The sequence below is a fragment of the Oryctolagus cuniculus genome, chromosome 2 (genome assembly GCF_964237555.1).
Source record: "Oryctolagus cuniculus chromosome 2, mOryCun1.1, whole genome shotgun sequence".
Taxonomy (NCBI): domain Eukaryota; kingdom Metazoa; phylum Chordata; class Mammalia; order Lagomorpha; family Leporidae; genus Oryctolagus; species Oryctolagus cuniculus.
In genome coordinates this window covers 161,712,789-161,733,504 of record NC_091433.1, presented here as the reverse complement: position 1 = coordinate 161,733,504, position 20,716 = coordinate 161,712,789, and the positions used below count along the sequence as shown (strand labels likewise).

General features: G+C 35.2%; 1 long non-coding RNA gene across 22 annotated transcripts in view; it reads right to left on the bottom strand.

The window, feature by feature from the left end:
- LOC108176366 (uncharacterized) overlaps positions 1 to 20,716 on the bottom strand; it is a 259,220-nt gene that overhangs the window by 49,806 nt on the left and 188,698 nt on the right. The gene's annotated exons all lie outside the window — the stretch shown is intronic.

The window sequence follows — 20,716 nt, the reverse complement described above, 5'->3', positions numbered from 1 at the left end:
TATATGCTTTCACATTACTAATTACTTCTTCAGCTTGAAGAACTCCTTTAATACCCTTTAGCACCTTTTCTAAGGCATGTCTGTGATGATAAACTCCATTAGTTTTTGTTTGCCTGAGAAAGTCTTTATATCTCTTTTTTTTTCTGATGGAGTTTTCTGAATGAAGAATTATTGGTTAGTAGTTCTGTTTCTGTTTTATATATACAGAAGTTTGGGTATATCATCCCACACTTTTCTGTTCTTCCATATATCTGCTGAGAAATCCATTGTTTTCTACCTGGCCACATCCCTAACTTCTGAACAGGAACTTTTAGCTCTTTCTTCTTATTTTTTATGCCTAGTGAAAAATACTGTTCTTAAGTTGAACAAAATTTTAAAGTATTGGTTTGTATAAAAGAAAAGAATGTCTGAGAAGTCTTGAGTGAGTCTCATAAATTGATGTCAACTGAAAAATTACATTTTCCAATTTGTTTTCCCTATAATAGTTAATGTTTATAGAGAAATTAGCATCCTCCATTTAGACAATATTAAGAGAGAATGAAAAAATTAAGATTACTCACAAAATTGAAAAGAAATTAGAAAAGAAGGATTTATTAAAATAGAACTTACATTTGCTAATCATTTTATGAAACAATAAATATCAATTATTAAAATGTATTTTCTAACAAAGCACTGGGTATAGACTAAAAGCATCTGGAAGTTATCAATTATGACTGTTTTTCAGAGTCTATGGATTTCAGTTTTGCTTTTAAGAATAATAGAGGCCAGCGCCGCGGCTCAATAAGCTAATCCTCCACCTAGCAGCTCCGGCACACCAAGTTCTAGTCCCGGTCAGGGCGCCGGATTCTTTCCCGGTTGCCCCTCTTCCAGGCCAGCTCTCTGCTGTGGCCCGGGAAGGCAGTGGAGGATGGCCCAAGTGCTTGGGCCCTGCAGCCCATGGGAGACCAGGAGAAGCACCTGGCTCCTGCCATCGGATCAGCGCGGTGCGCTGGCTGCAGCGCGCCAGCTGTGGCGGCCATTGGAGGGTGAACCAACGGCAAAAGGAAGACCTTTCTCTCTGTCTCTCTCTCTCACTATCCACTCTGCCTGTCAAAGAAAAAAAAGAAAGAAAGAAAGAAAGAGTAATAGAAACAGCAAATTCTCCAATAGAAATCATTGAACAGTACGCCCACACAATCCTTAAGCTCACATCTACCAAATTCCTTATATTTCTGTTATTAGAGGCAAGTATCCATATTTCCATAGATTCCTTTTAATTCTCTCTTCTCTACTCAAATTTCCTCTCTGCATACTATGTTATCAGTATTTCCATCTTTGCTAGATTTCTTTAGTCAGAATAAGAAGCCTCAATATATCTTATGAAAGTATCTCTGCATTCTACTCTAAATGATGCTATATTTCTTTGCAGGTTCATATAATAAAATTCCTTGAAAATACTATCTCCAGTTATTACACTATTTAACCCAGTGTAATCAAATCTTCTCCAACATTCCAAGAAAGAGCAAGTATCAGGGTCAACAGTGATCTTTACATTGTTAAAGCCAATGGTCTTACTTCTCAAGATGGTTTGTAAACTACTACATCATAAAATGCTTCTTCTCTTAGCTTTCAAGGTATTAATCTCCCTTGATTATCCTCCTCCTTCCATCACTGGTGCTTCTTTTGCTGGCTTGTCCATTTCTTTGCAAATCTCAGAAAGCTTCTGAACTTCAGGCTCAAAGTGCGTCCCTATTTTGTCCATATTTGCAATCTAAAAAGTGCTACTCAATATTGCAGTTGTAAATAGTGTTTGCTTATGAATTTTACTTTCATATCTCTATATCTGATGCTTCTGGTGAATTACATATTCTAATATTCAGCTAACTGGTCAATAACTACACTTGGATATCAAATACTCACATCAAACTTAATACTGATAAAACTAGCCTTTTGATTTCTTAAATTTTGCAACAGTCTCTCTTCCTAATCCATGCTATTTAATTCATACTCTTTTAAACATATTTGTTTAATCATTTGAAAGGTAGAGTTACTGAGAGAAAGGAAGAGACAATGAGGCAGAGATCTTCCATTTGCTGATTCACTCCCCAAATGTCAACAACTGGTAGGAAAGCCAGGCTGAAACTAGGAGCCTGGCGCTGCATCTGGGTCTTTCACTTGGGTACAAGCACTTGTGCCATCTCTCCTGCTTTCCCAGGCACATTAGCAGAGAGTTGGATCAGAAATGGAGCAGCTGAGACTTGAACTGGTATTCATATGGGAGACTAATGTCTCAGGCAGTTGCTTAAACCACTGCACCAAAGTGCTGGCCCCCAATTCATATTCTTCTATATTCTCTAGTACTTTCATGTTACAAATCCAGATTGCCAATAGATGTCGTGTGTTTTAGCTTCAAGATAGATACAGACTTTTACCACTCTCAAAATGTCTACCAGCAAACATTGTGCAATAAATATCTTCTACTTGGATTACTACAATAATTTATAACTTGTACCAACGTTTTTGCCCTTGCCTCTCACTCTGCACCCATCACAATCCTTTCAGAATGTAAATAAAATTACATCAGTCCCATAAAAATACTTCAATAAATTCCTGTTAGTAAATGCCAAAATCCAAACAATGCAGTTTTAGATCTACGTGTTCCAGTGTCCCCCAGATACCCCTGATACACCTGATACACTTGTCTGCTGTCACTCTTTTCTTGGGCTCCATTTCACCTCACACTCCAGGAATGCTTGGAATGCTTAAACACTGTAACAAAGTTTAGCTAACACTTTTGCATTAACCCTTTGCCTAAAGTGCTAGTCTACAGATAAGCTTTCAATACACATACTAAAATTTCCAGGTCTCTGCTCAAATGTTCTGCTTATGACATACCTCCCTTCCAAAACTTTCTAGTTCCTTACCTATTTTATTGCATCTGTCAGAATATTTCTATTTCATTATTTGTTTATTGACTTTCTTTCTTCCACTGAAATAAAAGTTCACTTAGGACAAGGACTGCCTTTATTTCTGTAACTTCAGAACATTCTTGTGTGTGAGAGATATTCCATAAACATCTATTAAATGAGTGAAAAAAATCCAAATTTCCTCCTACTTCAAAACTTATTCCACTTTGTATTTTCTTAATTTCTTAAAGCATTTCACCATAAATCTCAATTTTCCTAGAGTTAATTCTACCTACATTCCTATATTTTTTCCCTTTTGGATCAATACTTGTTCAGAACTAAATTTAATCATTAGAAGAATTTTAGGATCTACTTGTAAAAGAAAATAATGGCCCCAAAATTGGAAAGTACAAGTAATGGTGCTAGCATGCATTTTAATTCTAAATTAACATTTTAATTTTATACAAATTTATTCCTTGCCCTTTAAAATTTCATTTTTGACATAAAAGGCAGAGAAACACAGGCAGATAGACAGACAGATACAGATCTCCCATCTACTGTTTGACTCAGCATACGCCCACAACAGTTGGGTTTATATATATATATATATATATATATTTTTTTTTTTTGACAGGCAGAGTTAGACAGTGAGAGAGAGAGGGAGACAGAGAGAAAGGTCTTCCTTCCGTTGGTTCACCCCCTAAATGGTCGCTATGGCCGATCGGAAGCCAGGAGCCAGGTGCTTCCTCCTGATCTCCCATGCGGGTGCAGGGCCATCCTTCACTGCCCTCCCGGGCCACAGCAGAGAGCTGGACTGGAAGAGGAGCAACCGGGACAGAATCCGGTGCCCTGACCGGGACTAGAACCCAGGGTGCCGGTGCCACAGGCAGAGAATTAGCCTGGTGAGCTACGGCGCCGGGTTTATATTTTTTTTAATTTTTTATTTATTTGAGAGTTAGAGTTACAGACAGTGAGAGGGAGAGACAGAGAAAGAGGTCTTGCTACCGCTGGTTCACTCCCCAAATGGCCGTAGTCTCCCATGCGGGTACAGGAGCCCAAAGACTTGGGCCATCTTCTACTGCTTTTCCAGGCCATAGCAGAGAGCTGGATTGGAAGTGGAGCAGTCAGGACTAGAACCGGTATCCATATGGGATGCCAGCGCCATAGGCAGAGGATTAACCTACTGCACCATGGCCCCAGCCCCAACAGTTGGGTTTAGGCGAGGGAACTCAACCTGGGGTGGGATCCCACTAGAGAAACCATGACCTGCCACCCCTCAAGTGTGCATTAACAGGAGGCTAAAATAGGGAGTTCAACCAAGAGACAAATCCAAGCACTCTGACGTAGGATGAGGGCATCCAAAGTGATGTCTTAACCACTATGCCAACTACACACTTCTAAAATTATTTCTAACTTAAAGCAACCATAGTGAAATGCATTTCAACTAATAAATTGTGGGAAATGATGCTATGTTAGAGGGTGTATTCTGTGTAGAACAATTGGAGAAAATGCACAAGTTTAAGCAAAAATTTTGATTCTCTACCTTTCTGATAAGAACTTTTGATGGCTTCTCACTAAGTGAAGCATGAAGTCCATTACTTATATTGTTATTTATACTTTTCTTTAAACTGGAGAGTTAAATTACAAACTCATACATAGATTCTACTTCACCACTACTTTGTTATCCAAACTCCTACTACATGCTCATTACCCAAACACACTATGTATGGAATTTCACATCCTACCTTGGCTCTCTCTTATAATGCTATCAAGTACAATAAGAAGAGAACAGTTTTTAAAAATCAAATATATTATGTGGTTCCATAAATGACAAGGCTCTGAATTATGCAAGCATATCCCATAGAATTATGTCTACCAAGATAATGTAAATAATTGGATGTGGAATATATAAGCTAGGTGCCCTTAGCTAAGGAACATCACTTACCCAGTGTTTCCTACTGTAAAATGATTATAGTAATCTGTCACTGTTATTTAAAAAAAAGTGGAATATATTTTTAAATATATCTGAAATAAGTAAAAGCTCCTAATCATCTAATTTGTTGCTTTGGTCTATGCCATGGCTTTATTTATATTTCATTCATAATTTATGTTTTGAGCAAACCCTTTATCTTGGAATTACTTTCTCTATATTATTACCATATTGTTACACTTACTACCTAGTCATATATCCTACTACTGTATTTAAGTTTTAAACACATAATTCTGAGTTTCAAAAATTTATATGGAAAAGGAAATGTGAAAGCAAGATATCCTCCTTTGAGACTGATCTATTAAAAGATGTGGGACTGGCATTGTGGCATAACAGGTTAAGCTGCCTTTAAAGCCAGCATCCCTTATGGGTGTCGGTTTGAGTACCAGCTGCTCAACTTCCATTCAAACTTCCTGCTATTGTGCCTAGGAAGGCAGCAGAAGGTGGCCCAAGTGCTTGGGCCCCTGCCAGCCATCTGGGGGACCCAGAAGAAGCTCCTGACATCGACTTGGCCCAGCCCCGCATATTACAGCCATTTGGGGAGTGAACCAGCTGAAGGAAGACTTGTCTCTCTATCTCCCTTCCTACTTCTCCGTTACTCACCTTTCAAATGAATAAAATAAATCTTTTATTTAAAAAATGTATTCATATGAAACCTTTACCTATATGATTTTTGGTGTACTTTTTTAATTTTCTGACTAGTGATACAAAAACTATTTTGAATTAAAATGATGGGAGGCTAAAACTTTAGTAAAATTGTTTTTTGTTTTAGTCACAGAAATATTAAACAGTTTGCATAAGATTATTTTCTTTAGTTTGTTTTTAAATAACACACACTACTTCAGAATAATTGTGTTTTTTTAAGTATCAGTGTTGTATATGTTATATAGTGAAACAGCTTTTTTATCAATTGCTCTAGATAATTCCAGATAAATGAGAATTCTGTTGAAACTAAAATGAGATTTTTCTGAAGAAATAAAGACTGGCAATTTGAAGTAGGTTAGCTTTAATAAAGTAAGATGTTATTTTCTGTTATTTCTTTCACACCAAAATTGCAGATTTTCTTTCAGTTTAAAGATTGTGTTTTTGGTCTTAACTATTAAGGCATATTGTCCATTAAGAACTTTCCTTCAAGACATTGAATAGTTAGTTCTTTTAGACACAATATAATAAATAATTTCTAATCAAATGTACAGGTTGTTTCTTATTTCTAAGTACTAGATATTATTTCAAATCAATAGAATCTGTAATCATAACCATTTGTTCAGGAGGAAAATAGTCTTCAGATTGAAAATTAGACTAATTTAAAGTAAAGTTAATTTTGACATTTAAGCTTGAAGTAAAAATTAAACTTTGTCAATATTGTTCAATTAGAAATTCATCTCTTGAGGGTAAAGACAGGTAATGTTAGTAGGATATAAACTGCTGGGAATCAGATAACATTAATATTATTTTTCATTTTATCTTTATTTATTGTAACATTAAAATATAATCTTATAATTTATCTGCATGTTACATTGCCAAGACAAGTTTCAAGGTACTCCAGCTCTAAAAGAAATAATGCTGTGAGTATATTGAATATTATGAATATTATCAGGAATTTATTATCAATTCTCTTTTCATTGCAACTGTTCTGTCAGAATTCATTTCTACAAGATCAATTTTCTTGAGATTGTCTCATAAACTAGAATTCTATCAAATTCATTGTTATAATAAAAATATCCTTGGGAAATTTACAGAAAAATATTAAAATCATTAATACAATCAATGTCATTAGCTTTAATCCTGAGTAGGTAAGCATAGTTTAAGAGTAAAAATCCTTAATAAACATGAATATACATACTATACATGCATTATTGCATATATGTTTACCCTTGTATCCTAGAATGATTGCAGATGCTCTCCTATAAACATCATTGTAGTAAAAATAAGTATTTTTAAAGAAATTTGACAGAAGAGGAGACAGAATTTGTAGGTAAAGATAAAAGCCATAAATAGACATGTTTCTATTAAGTTTTCAGGTCCTTTCCTAAAGCAAGAACAATTTTACAGTGGGAAGCTTACTTAAAATTATACTCAGTTATCAACAAATTATGTTTTTAAAGAATGATGCTATCCTCTTTTCTTGGAAAATGTCAACGAAGTCTCTTCTGAGGGGCACAGCTGGTCAGGAAAATGCACAGTACCTCTTTCAAAGCGATCTACTTGTGAACTCGGATTTCACATTCCATCATTAACAAGAATCATTTGCCAAAATACTTTTCCTATTCTATAATTATAGCTAAATTCATAGGAAGAACTCTGAAATTAGGATTCTGGAATCCAAGAGGGCTTCTAACAGATCCACCCCATGGCTTCTCATTTTCCTTGTCAGGGATCTTCATTTTCTGAGAGTAATTTATAGTAGCTAAGGAGTTCATGTAAGAAGAGTTTCAAGTAAGAACTAAATTTGTAAGAAATGGTAAACATAATCATTCCACAATGTATCTAAATAATCACAATGCATAAAATGTTTTACAATTTTTCTTTCATTTTCTTACCAAATAGTCAAACAAATATGTCAGATTAATTTCACATCTGCTTCAAGCTGACCATTTAAAACATATCACCACACAATGCATACTTTCCATTGCATACTACCAGGGTGAAATTGGGGAGATTTGATCAAGATGAGTCCAGCTTTCTACAATCGCCTAGAGTCTACATATCCCAATAAAACCCAATGATGTCTTCCCATAAGACTTGTGAGTTATGGAGATTCCATGGCATGACTCAGAACCTATTAAATATTTTATTTTAACACAGACTTATTTCTCATATCATATCTATTAAGAGTCCTGTGTTTTCTTAAATTAACATTTTAATTAAGTTATTTTTAAATGAGGGAATGCCAATGTGATTTAAATTAATTGACTATTATGAATTGATTATTTTCTCTAATTAAAGAAAAATAACAGTTTATACAAATGTCTATGCTGGTCTATCAATTTAAAAGAAATGTATTATCTTGCTAGATTGCTTTCCCTTAAGGGAAACCAATGTTTCTAAAGAAAAATACAGTTTGTGAAATAAGAAGAGATAGCCTAAAATCCCAGTTTTCAATGTATTTAAAGAATGTATGATGTGGGACATAATGGTAAATAAAAGAGTACCAAAATAACATGATGGTGATTCTTATTACCTGTAGTATTTTTTTTCAATTTATTTATTTATACGAAAGTCAGAGTTATAGAGAGAGGGAAAGAGACAGGCAGAAAAAGAGAGAGAGAGAGAGAGAGATCTTCCATCCACTGATTCACTCCCCAGATGGTTGCAAGGGCCAGCACTGGGCCAGGCCAAACCAGGTGTCAGGTGCCAGGAGATTTATCCAAGTTTCCCAAATGGGTGGTAGGGACCTAAACACTTTGGCCATCTTCTAGTGCTTTTCCCAGACTGTCAGCAGGGAGCTGGATCAGAAGTGGAGCAGTCAGTACACAAACTAGTGCCCATTTTGGATGTCAGTGTCACAAGTGTTTATGTCACCTGCTATGCCACTATGCCAGCCCTGAAGCCTTGTGGCTTGTGTATAGTCGTTGACAGAATAGAATATTAAGGACCAGCATAGTGGCACAGTGGGTTAAGCTGCCACCTTCAACAGCAGCATCACGTATGGGCGCTGGTTTGTGTCCTGGCTGCTCCACATCCTATTCAGCTCCCTGCTAATGGCCTAGGAAAAGCAGCATAAGGTGGCCAAAGTGCTTGAGACCCCCACCTACCTGGGAGACCTAGGAAGAAGCTCTTGGCTCCTAGCTTCAGTCTTGCCCAGCCCTGTATGTTTCAACAATCCAGGGCGTGAACCAGTCAGTGGATGCAAGACTCTGACTCTCTCTCTCTCTCTCTCAATTCTTTCAAATAAAAACAAATAAATTTTTTTAAAAAAATAACAGACTATTAGTTGAAAAATGTTTCAGTCAATAAAAGATTAGAAAGGCAGAGAAACTGCATATGCTCTTTGCAATAGATAACAATTAACTAACAAAAACCTGAAAGTGTATAGCCTTAAGGCAACAAACATCATTATCTCAGTCTCTGTAGATAATGAGTTGGGGCATTTACCTGAGGTGCCTTTGGCTCTAAGTCTTAACAATGTTATATTCAAGGTGTTGACCAGGCTGTAGTTAGTCTAAGGCTCCACTCATTCTTTGAGATAGCCTTGCCTGGGTATCACTCACATGTCACTAGTGAAGCCACAGGTACTCACTGGCTATTCCTACTAACATCAATTCCTTACAACTTGGGTCTCTCCAAACTGTGGCTTAAAGTGTAGCAGCTGACTTCCCACAGAGCAAATGAGTCAGAAAATGAGGCTGCAGCCCATATGAAAAAACAAATTTGAAAAGCTGCTATTTTTATAAACTAATTATGAAAATGGCAGCTCATTACTATTGTTTCATTTCATGACCAGAGGTATCCATCAGGAAGCGATGAAAGTCAACAAAAGGAATAAATGTAAGGCACAGGTATCATTGAATACCATTTTAAAGATTATCTAGCACACTGCATAATCAAATATAAAGGGGGATATTGACCAGCAAATAAGTGTAATGAAGTCCATATCCCAAATTGCTACAAACACTGTTGGTGTGTCAGTTAGCAAGAACATTCAACTGTGACAGGTTTAGCTACTTCTTTTCCATCATCCACAAGGGGAATATTTAATACATGTTTTAGGGAAAATGCTGCCAACTATCATTTACAAAAATTAGTCACTTTGTATCAAAGTTGAAAATAAAAGAGTTACTAAATAGAGTTTATCAAAATTAGGTGCCAATCCAGCCCTTTTAGAGAGAGAATTAAGAGTCTGGGTTTCTTAGCTACAAATTTCATGTTTTGATTTTATATATATATATATATAATACATAAAATACATATATAATATATATTATATATAAAACATATATACATACATACACATTTACACACGCATACATATATATAGACATGAATTGTGTTGAAGGAATGAAAATAGTGTCTTTTTAACTTGAAATATTGTTGAGGGTACTAGATCTTATTATAAAATATTTGTCATGCTCAGTTATTAATAATATCTATATACATTGGAATGAGAGATTACTTTCAAAAATATGGTCTGTGATTTAAAAACATCTCAAGAGGAGAAGCTCATACACAAAAACACACAAATACAACCTTACTTATTCAGAAATACTGGGAGTAGATGGTACCTGTATCAAACAAAAAACACTTGCTTTTCCATTCTTAAAACAGGTGTGTGTATTTTATCTTAAATCAGAAGCTTTGAGTAACAAAAGTTGCCTGTCTGCAGGATGACCTCAGAAGCAACTGTAACAGCAAAGAATCAGAAGCTAAGCAGTTAACTCAGAAAGAACACCTCAATGAAACCCACTGATCCATATGCCAGTTGAGTTGGTCTTTAAAACATGTTTGGCCGGCGCCAAGGCTCACTAGGCTAATCCTCTGCCTTGTGGCGCCGGCACACCGGGTTCTAGTCCCGGTCGGGGCGCCGGATTCTGTCCCCGTTGCCCCTCTTCCAGGCCAGCTCTCTGCTGTGGCCTGGGAAGGCAGTGGAGGATGGCCCAAATCCTTGGGCCCTGTACCCCATGGGAGACCAGGAGAAGCACCTGGCTCCTGGCTTCAGATCAGTGTGATGCGCCTGCTGCAGCACGTGGGCCGCAGCAGCCATTGGAGGGTGAACCAACGGCAAAAGGAAGACCTTTCTCTCTGTCTCTCTCTCTCACTGTCCACTCTGCCTGTCAAAAAAAAAAAAAAAAAGTTTGTAATGTATCCTGTACAAAAGTAAATGTATGTGGAAATTATGTATTTCTTTTAAACGTGTGGAAAATTTGAATGCTGAAGTAGAAAAAAAGGAACGACATTTTGCACTGCAGCACATCCCATATCTGAGTATGTGGATTCCCATTTTGGCTCCACTTCCCATTTGAGTTCCCACTAATATACACCCTAGGAAGCAACAGGTAATGGCTCAAGTAGTTGGATCCCTGGCATCCATATGAAAGACTCAGGCTGAGTTCCAGGCTTCTGGCTTCTGCTTTGATTAGCCCTGGATGTTGCAAGCATTTGGAAAGTGAAGCATGATTCTCATCTGTCTGTCTCTGTCTCATCTTTGTCGTGCATTCAACTCAACTGGCATCTCAGGGACTGTGTATCAAGCATCTTGCTAAGGTTCTGTTAATTATGATATATAATTTGATATTTTATTTGCTATGGTATTCTATTTCTTGACTCTCTAGGTTCATTTTCCATTAGAGGTTCAAGTCTGCATTTGAAATACTCATTTTAACCCTCTGTGCCAAAACGCCGGCCACAGAATTACACATTTTAAACAGCCTACCTCTATCCTGTGGTATCTTAGAATCCTGACAATCAGTATTTCAAACTTAGAGTTTCTTTTATTTTCTCTTTGATGTCCTCCTAAAGTATATAATAGGATGCTATGAACTATAGTTATTTCTAAAAATATAAAACTGCTATCTCTTTCACTAGAAAAATCATGAGGCATGCAATTTCTAAAGAGTAAGTAATTGACCTTTGGGTGCTCTGTAAAAAAAAAAAAATGGTATGTAAGATACATCTTTTTTTTCCATGAGAAACACTGAAGAAATTAAGATAGATATACAAAGGAACCTGAGTGCTTAGATTAAAATATGTAAATTTGGAAGTCACCCTAAAAGATGAGAGGGAAAGTGTTGAGAAGGTTAGAGAGATGGTTGTGTTTGGAGAAGGAAAAATAAATTGTGTGCTCCTCTAAAGTTAGTCTACTATAATACAGCATAGCTCGACTCCAATTCATCCCCTAGGGAACTGTTTTCAAAGACAGTGATGCATATGTTGAATTAATGATGACCTCTGAGCATACAGAGTTTCTTTGTGTAAACTATAGGGATTCTTGCATTTGGAAAGACTTTGGAAGGATATTTTCCACAAAGGGAAAACTTCACTGAAGTCAAATAAGAATGATATACTTTATTAAGCACTCAATACGTTCTATAGCTACACTATAGAATCTTGATAAAGTAAGGACTATTATTTTGCACATTTTATAGATAAAGAAACTGATATACATAGAACTTCAGCAACTTGCTTAATGCAAAATAAATAAATAAATAATGGAAGACCAATGATGTCAGTGCAGGTAGTTGGACTTCCGAGTCTCTGCACTTCAACACCACAATTCACTGACTTTTCCTCACAGGTAGATGGTGACTTTTTAGTGAGATTAAACATCTAACTCTCCTCACTCAAAACGCATATTTCTTAAAACCTATGCCATTGTAGGTTAAATGCAAAAAGTTTCCAAACTTATTAAATGATAATGTGAATTCTGAGCATACCTTAGGATAAAGAAAATTATTTGAACTGCTATTTGAGGAATATTAGTAGTTCAGAAACCAAAATCAAAGCCCAAAATTCAATTATAGTTTCTTCACTCAGTTTAGATTTTCCAGCAATGTGTGGGAGCCAGTTATACTGGCCCACAGGATAAATTGATTTATGCCCACAGGAAATCAAATTATCATGAATTTTTGACCAGTTGTTTAATATTAATGTTATTTTATTTAATATCATATCATTGTACAAGTAAACAAGTTATATTAAAATAAGTTAATATACTCAAAATACACTGTCTCCTATGTGGTACCATTTTTGCTCTTGAAGTTATTTGCATTCATTTTATCCTAGATAAGAATGCTAAGCAGACTATATTTAATACTTTTATAGCTACTGTGAATGGTACCAGTCTTACAAGTTCTTAGCCATGGCATTGTTTGTGTATATAAAAGCTATTCGTTTTTATTTGTTGGATTATAACCTGCAACTATGCCAAACTCCCTTGGGAGTTTGAATAATCTCTTAGTATAGTCTTCTGGTTCCCTATATATAGGATCATGTCATCTGCAAACAAAGACAATTTGATCCTTCTTTTCCAATTTGACTCCTTTGGATTTCTTTTTCTTGTTTAATGGCTCTGGATAAAGCTTACAGAATATTGAACAGTATCAGCGAGAGTGGGAATCCTTATCTGGTTCTGAATCATAATGCAAATGCCTCCAGATTTTCCCCCATTCAATTTGATGCTGACTATAGGTTTGTCATATACTACCTTGATTGTATTGAGACATGTTCTTTCTATACACAATTACCTTAAGGTTTTTGTTATGAGAGTGTTGTATTTTAGCAAGTGCCTTAATTGCCAAAAATTGCCTCTATTGAGATAATTTGTTGATGTGGTATATCAGATTTATTAATTTGTGTATGTTGACCATCACTGCATATCATGGATAAATCCTACTTGGTCCTGGTGAATGATCTTTTTGATATGTTGCTGGATTTGGTTAACTAGTATGTTGTAGATTTTCATTTCTATGTTTATCAAGGATATTTGTTGAAAGTTCTTTTTTGTTGTTGTCGTTGTTGTTTTTTTCCTGGTTTTGGAATTAAGGTGATGATGGCCTCATAGAAGGATTTTGGAGGGATTTTATCCCTTTCAATACTTTGGAATAGTCTAGGAGATTTGGGATTAATTCTTCTTTAAAAGTTTTGTAGAATTCAATTGTGAAGCCATCAGCCCTGGATTTTTCTTTGTTTGGAGAGTCTTTTTTACTGATTCAAATTCCATCTTCATTATTTGTCTATTTAGGTTATCTATGACTTTATTACTCAATTTTGATAAATTGTATATGTCCTGAAATCTATCCAATTCTTCTAGATTTTCCAATTGTTTGGCATATAGCTCTTTGAAGTAATTCGTGATTATTCATTTTATTTTTGTAGTATCCTTTGTAACATCTCATTTTTCACCTGATTTTATTCATTTATGTCTTCTCCCTCTTTTTTGTTTTTGTATTTGTTCTTCTTTTTTGGTTAGTTGGACCAATGGTTTATCAGTTTTATTAACTTTTTTAAAATACGAGTTCTTCATTTCAAATTTTTTTGCATTTTTTGCTTCAATTTTTCTTATTTCTTATCTAATTTTTGATTTTTTTCTCTTATTAATTTTGGGTGTGATATGTTGTTGTTTTTTCTAGATTCTTGCGAGGCATTGCTGGGTCATTTATTTATTCTGTTACAATTCTTGATAAAGGCATTTATTGCTATAAACTTTCCTCAATAAATTTTTATATTTTGTGGTGTCATCTCATTAGTTTATAGAATTTTTTTTATTCAACTTTTGAGGTTTTCTATGACCCACTGTACATTCAGGAGGATTTTGCTCAGTCTTCATGTATTTGTCCATATTTTAGAGTTCCTTAAATTCTTAATTTCCAGCTTCAATCCATTGTAGTCAGAAAAGACACATAGTATGATTTCAATTTTTTTAATTTGTTTTTTAATTTTGTCTTTTTAAATTTTATGGCCTAGAATATCTTCTATCTTAGAGAATGTTCCATGTACTGATGAAAGTAATGTGTTTTGTATAGCTGTGGTACAAAATGTTCTTTAGATCTGAGTTTTACTCATTTGATCAATAGTGTAGATTAGCTCGGTTGTTTGTTGATCTTTTTTGTCTAGTGATCTATCCATTGATCAAATTGGGATGTTGAAATGCTATTGTATTGGAGCCTACATCTCCCTTTAGATCCACTCACCTTTGTTTTAAATAGCTCTGTGCCCTAGGATTGGGTGCATAGATATTTACGATAGTCACATATTCTTGTTGAATTGATATTTAGTCATCAGGTAAGATCATTCTTTGTTTCTTTTAATAGTTCATATCTTAAAGTCTATTTTACCTGATATTAGGATGGCTACATCTGCTCATTTTGAATTTTCATAAGCATGGAATGACTTTTCCCTTCTTTTCCTTGGTAAGTAATGACTTGGTCTTGCCATTTTTCCATAAATATTTCTGTTTGCTTTGTATTTACTTTGAGCTTTTACTAGGAGAGTTTCTGTGTGTAGCACATTATTAAGTATAATTTAAAAGACTGGATGAGTATTGATACATTCTGTCAATTTCTATTTGTTTTGGAAGGTCTTTGTTTCACTTCCATTTATCAATGAGAGTATCTCTAAGCGCAGTATTCCAGCTTGATAGTTTTTATTTATTATTTTTTTCTCTTAGGACTTGGACTGTGTCTCTATTTCTTCTGGCCTATAGGCTTATGGATGAGAAATCAGTTGTCAATCTAATTGGAGATCATTAGAAGGTAATGTGACATTTCACCCATGCATATTTTAGAATCTTTTCTCTGTGTTTTACTTTTGAAAGTTTGACTAAGATTTGTCATGGTAAAGATCTTTTCTGATTATCTATATTAGGAGTTCTATGTGCTTCCTGTACTTGGATATCCATATCTTTCTCAAAATTAGGGAAATTTTCTGCTGTTTTTTTCGCTGAATAGCACTTCTAAGCCATTCTGTATTTCCTTTTTCTTAAAAAATTTATTTGTTTGTTTGAAAGTCAGAAATACAGCCAGAGAGAGAGAGAGAGAGAGAATCTTCTATCTGCTGGTTCATTCCCCAGATTGTTGCAATGGCTAAAGCTGGGCCAGGCCAAAGCCAGGAGCCAGGAGTTTTTTCCAGTTCTCCCATGAGGGTCATAGAGCCCACGCACTTGGGCCATCTTCTGCTGCTCTTCCAAGGCCATTAGCAGGGAGCTGGATTGGAAATGGAACATCCAGGCTACAAAAAGGCACACATATGGAATGCTGATATTGCAAGTGATGGCTTTATCTGCCACACCAGAACCCCTGCCCCCATTGTTTCTTTCCATACCTCCAGGAACTCCTAAGACATGTATATTTGGTTGTCTGATGTTAGCCCATAAATCTCAGTGTTCAGTTTTTCTGTTTTTCTTCTTTTTTTTTTTTTTTGTCTGAAGTATTTCCAAAAATCTGTCTTCTAGCTCAGATATTCTCTGTTCTGCCTCACCTAGCCTGTTGTTAAGGCTTCCCACTGTATTTTTACTTGACATATTGAACAATTTATTTCTAATATTGTTTTTTGTCAGTATCTCTATATCCTGGAGGAGTTTTTTTTCCATGTCATTTAAGAATTTCTTTAACTCTTGTATTTGCTTCTCTGTTATGAGTAGTTTTATGGTACTTATTTTTAATTCCATTTCAAGCATTTAATCATTCTCTTCATTTTCAAATTCTAATACTAAAGTGCTGAATTCCTTTTAGGAAATCATACTGTCGTCCTTGTTCACATTTCTTGTATTTCTACATTAAAGCATCTATTTTTAAAGTAAAAGCATTCATCACAAAAACAGGGAAAAAACAACACATGGAAAGCAGTTTCAAAAATCATTATTATATCATTATTATATGACCTTGTTTCAGTATGACAGAGAACAGTTAGAAAAATGTGGAGTATTTTGGTTTCACATATTTATTTGATTAGATGCTGCTTAAGGAAACAAGCAGTCTGTGGGCAATTATTTTGCAAATTAAAGGATTTCAGATGAAAGGAAATAGGTTTAGTAGCAGCCTAAATTCCAAATTAAGCTGCATTTGTAAAACATATGACTTGGAAGAAGATTAAATTTTATTTTTTGTATAATCAGTTCCACCATGTCATCATAGGAAGGTAGGAATTAAGACTGAAAAGTCATCATTTCAAATAGCACCACAATTACATAAAATAATCAGCAGTGCATACTCCCCACATTACAGCTTCAAGGTAGATTATTTTTGATTTTTCTAGTGTGCTTCTTTTTGAGCTTCCAGGTGCATTCTCCAGATTTAGCATTCCTATAAACATGGCCTTCCCCACTTGAAATGATTTTGATTCAATGGCATATGACTTTTTCTAAGCAGGAGAACCTCAGGCTACATGGAATATAGGCCACATTGTACTCTCATAAGCCTGTGAAACTTTTCTCTAGATGTTAGAAACGATGTTCACTATAAAGGGATGCATTCAATATTGTATCATTAATTATGCTTATTTATATCTCCCTATATCAATTCCCTCATTCCTTTCCCCTTCCAGCAATCCCCTCCTTCCTTCCTTGCTTCCTTTCTTTTTTTCTTACTATAACATGATTTCAATTCAAAATGTTCAACAAATTAAAGGTAGTAAGATTTTTTTACAGGCATTTAGACAAAGGTTATAAACAATAATCAAATCATAAAATTTCAGTTTCATTCTTATACACTGGGTTTTTTTGTATTCTATCTTAACTACCACATATCAGAGAAAACATGCTGTTTGTCTTTCTGGGACTGGCTTATTTCACTAAGTATTATGGACTCTAGTTTCAATCAATGGTGCTTTTCTTTGTAATCTAGACAGTCAGCACTGGGAAAACTACAAGGATGCACATTTATTCTGGAAATGACAAAAACAAGTGAATAAACTAAATGTATAAGACGATATAAAGAAACATTGATTAAAGTCATATAAGAAAATGAGTTTTATATAAGTGATATATATCACCCAATTTTAATTTTTTGTATGATCCATTTTTATAGGAAGCTCATTTAAAAGTTCTATAGAACCAAAGCTTATCTAAAATTTTAAGATAAGGAAAAACTTTTTAAAATTTCACTAAAATTCAGTTTGTGGAAAATAATCAGTTCATTAACTGGAGAATGAAAACCTTCCCTTCAGATATTATTTTTTCCTGGTTATAATCCAGGTTGTCTAAATTTAGCATATTGATATCCGTTATCTCTGCAACTCTCCTAATCTCCCAACTCTTTCTTTTCCACCACCCTCAACCCCACATACAATGAATCCACTAAACATCTATTCATTAGTGGAAGTCTCTAATTCAAAAATTCTTTAATTTTTCTAGCTTTGAACTTTTACATACTTGGCAGAGGTAATCCAATTAATAACATAGCTCAATGTGAGTGAATTTACAAATGCTTTCCTTAGAAGCAGCATTGATCAGAGATGATGGTGAGCATTGAGCCTCAACACAGGAAAAATAGTTCAGAAAGGAGAACTGGGCAGTGACGAAGATAAACCCTCATATTGCAGCTTTGTATAACATAAGGAGGAAATTCAAGCCACTCCAATTTATCTTGCAATTAGATTTTTGAAGAGCGAGGTATACTTAAGTAGCTACTATGTGCCAATCTTGATTTGTACTATAGATTTTTATTTAATTTTCACAAGTATTTAGTAAATAGGCATTACAGTCATACAAATGAGTGAAATGGGGTCTTAGGAGGCTCAATAACTTATGTTGAGTTATTGTACTATCAAAATTATCTATCTCAAAACCTTTTACTCTTTTTTTAACCTATAATTCCTCATACAGGTGGCATAAATATTGATTCTATTAACTGAGGAATAAGAAAAAATCACAATAATTTCTGACACATTCTAACAATCAGAGTAAAGAGTACACTATGGTATTGCTTGACTGAGGCCTGAGATTTGTGCTGAACTAGTCTGCACAGATTTCTTATGGGCTATACAGAAATGAAGCTGCATTACTACCATTTCTTTGATTTAGACTTTTGTTGCTTCTCCTAGGCAGCCATATCAATGAATGCAGTCTCCTTTAATAAGTCATACAGCTAGTAGGCTGTGGTTCTCTCTCTCCTTGTGCTGAGGTTATTATTCATACCACTGAACAAGTATCTTATCCTAAAAAACAGCTACATGACTCATGTGTGGTATAGTAATGAGTGGATAATTGCTAGAGATTCATAAGATTATTCATACATATATGATGTGTCAAATCCAAGTACCATTAGCTACTTCATAAATAAATTGAATGTAATATTTTAAAATTTTTAAAATATTTTATGTTGCATATGTTATCCATAAATGTTATTTCCTGAAATCAATTTAGTTTCTATTGCATTTTAAATTGTAAATTGATATAAAATGTAGATTTTTCAAGAGCTGAAAGATGTTGGTGTTACTGTTATTACCACAAGTGCTTCTGATTAATGATCTATTAGAATTCTAGTTGGCCTTTACAAAATCTGCACATTAAAAAGAAAAAAGAAAAAAAAAAAACCAGCATGGTAAACCACAGGTGAGCAGAATGCAATTTAACAGTGTGTGTTCAGCTTTTATGTTCTTTGTAAGCCAGAATTGATTTCAGTAATTACCACAATTTTCCAGGATCCCTGGCTTGTGGGCTATTTCTGCTTTTACAACTGTTTTTATTTTTCTGTCTTTCTTTATTCTTGTGTGGGTGCTCTCTCTCTCTCTCTCTCTCTCTCTCTCTCTCTCTCATTCTCTGTGTGTGTGTGTGTGTGTGTGTTGTGTGAGTGTTCTTCAGACTTTGATGATAAAATCTCAATAATCTAACCCCTACTTAAAAGTAATGTTGCCTGGATACAAGAGTTTGTCCATAAGCATCATATTTTTCTAAGAAGCTCCTTTAAAGAACAAAAATAGGAGGCTAGGTCCCATTCTGCCTCTGAAAGGACTTCAGATGAATGCTTGATTTTAACAGTGAGCATCATTCAGACCCATTTATAAGCCATTACTTGATCAAATGCATTAAAAAAATCTTTGGATTCAGAAATTTATAATGCCTCACTTCAGTCAAAATTTTGCAGGGAAATCAACTACTTTTAAATTCCCCTGTTTCACTCCTCACCTCCTTGACAAAGATCCTCATCTTTCTCTCACTCAACAAGTACACTCTACTCCTCAAAGCCTAGCCACCTTCAGCCTCTCATAGAACCTTTTCATGTTTGGTGCCAACAATAGCAATCATTCTCACAACCACCTTAGCATTCGACTTTGCATAGGTTTTGCAGTAGTTACATTTTGTGCTTGTTTCCTTATGGTTCCATTGTGTGAGTTATCTAGTATCCAATGATACAGTCTAAATTCTTTCATGACAAGTGTCAACCATACATGGCATGTAGGACTCGTGGTCTCCTGTTATTCCATTGACTAGTGATGTCTTAGTTTGTCAAAGTACACTTTAGGGTGTTAATACAATGATATATTTCCAAGAACAAGACTCCAAAGCATGCCTTTATAGGTTTTGTTCATCTTTAGGTATGACAAGGTCAGTGGATCAGGAGAGAGTTGCCATGGAAATGATAATTTATTACACTCACAGATCTCAAGAGAGGGTGCACGGGTTGCCATGAGAAGGCCACACAGATAGCTCCGCAGAGGGAGGCAGAGGGAGTATACTAGAAGTGAGGTGAACTGTGAAACCACCTTTAATGTGGTTTCTAGGGAAGGCAGGGTAAATGTGGATCTAGGAGTGACAAATTTCTGATGCATAAGAACTGTTCCTAATTGGCACCTGGCCCTGGGGTGATTAAAGCAGGGAAATAGTGACCCAACAGGTGAGAGACTGACAAAGGAGGTGAGTGGAATGGGCTCTGAATTGGGTGGTTTGCATATAAAAGGCACACTTAGAGAGAAGTTGTTTGTCCAATCTAGGAATCAGCTGAACCTGGGGGGATGAAGAGTCAGCAAGGCCTCAAGATGTCAAAGCTTTAAAAAATGAAATGCAAGGTAATACACTGCAGTTTCTACATTTTAACTCTTTGTACTACCAAGAGTGTCAAAGAGTTTATTGAATCTGGAAGCAGTGCTACAACCTTGAATATTTCATATTAGTTTTCCACATGAAATAGAGTGACTGTAGACATAACTGTTGAGTCACAACACTGAGTTCCCTAATGTTTTTGCCTACCAGTGGTTGAAAACCAGGAGACCAGACATTTGGTGATTTTGAAAACATTAAACTTACTTTGTGACCTCAAAAAATACTAGCAACTACACTTCCCCCTGGGATTTAAAAAGGCGTGTTTACCTATGTCTAAGCCAGACACACATAGACTCTCCAAATTCTACTCTTCTTCTTACAGAAGATTAGCTGAGTTTGCCTCCACTAATAAATCCAAATAAAAATCTC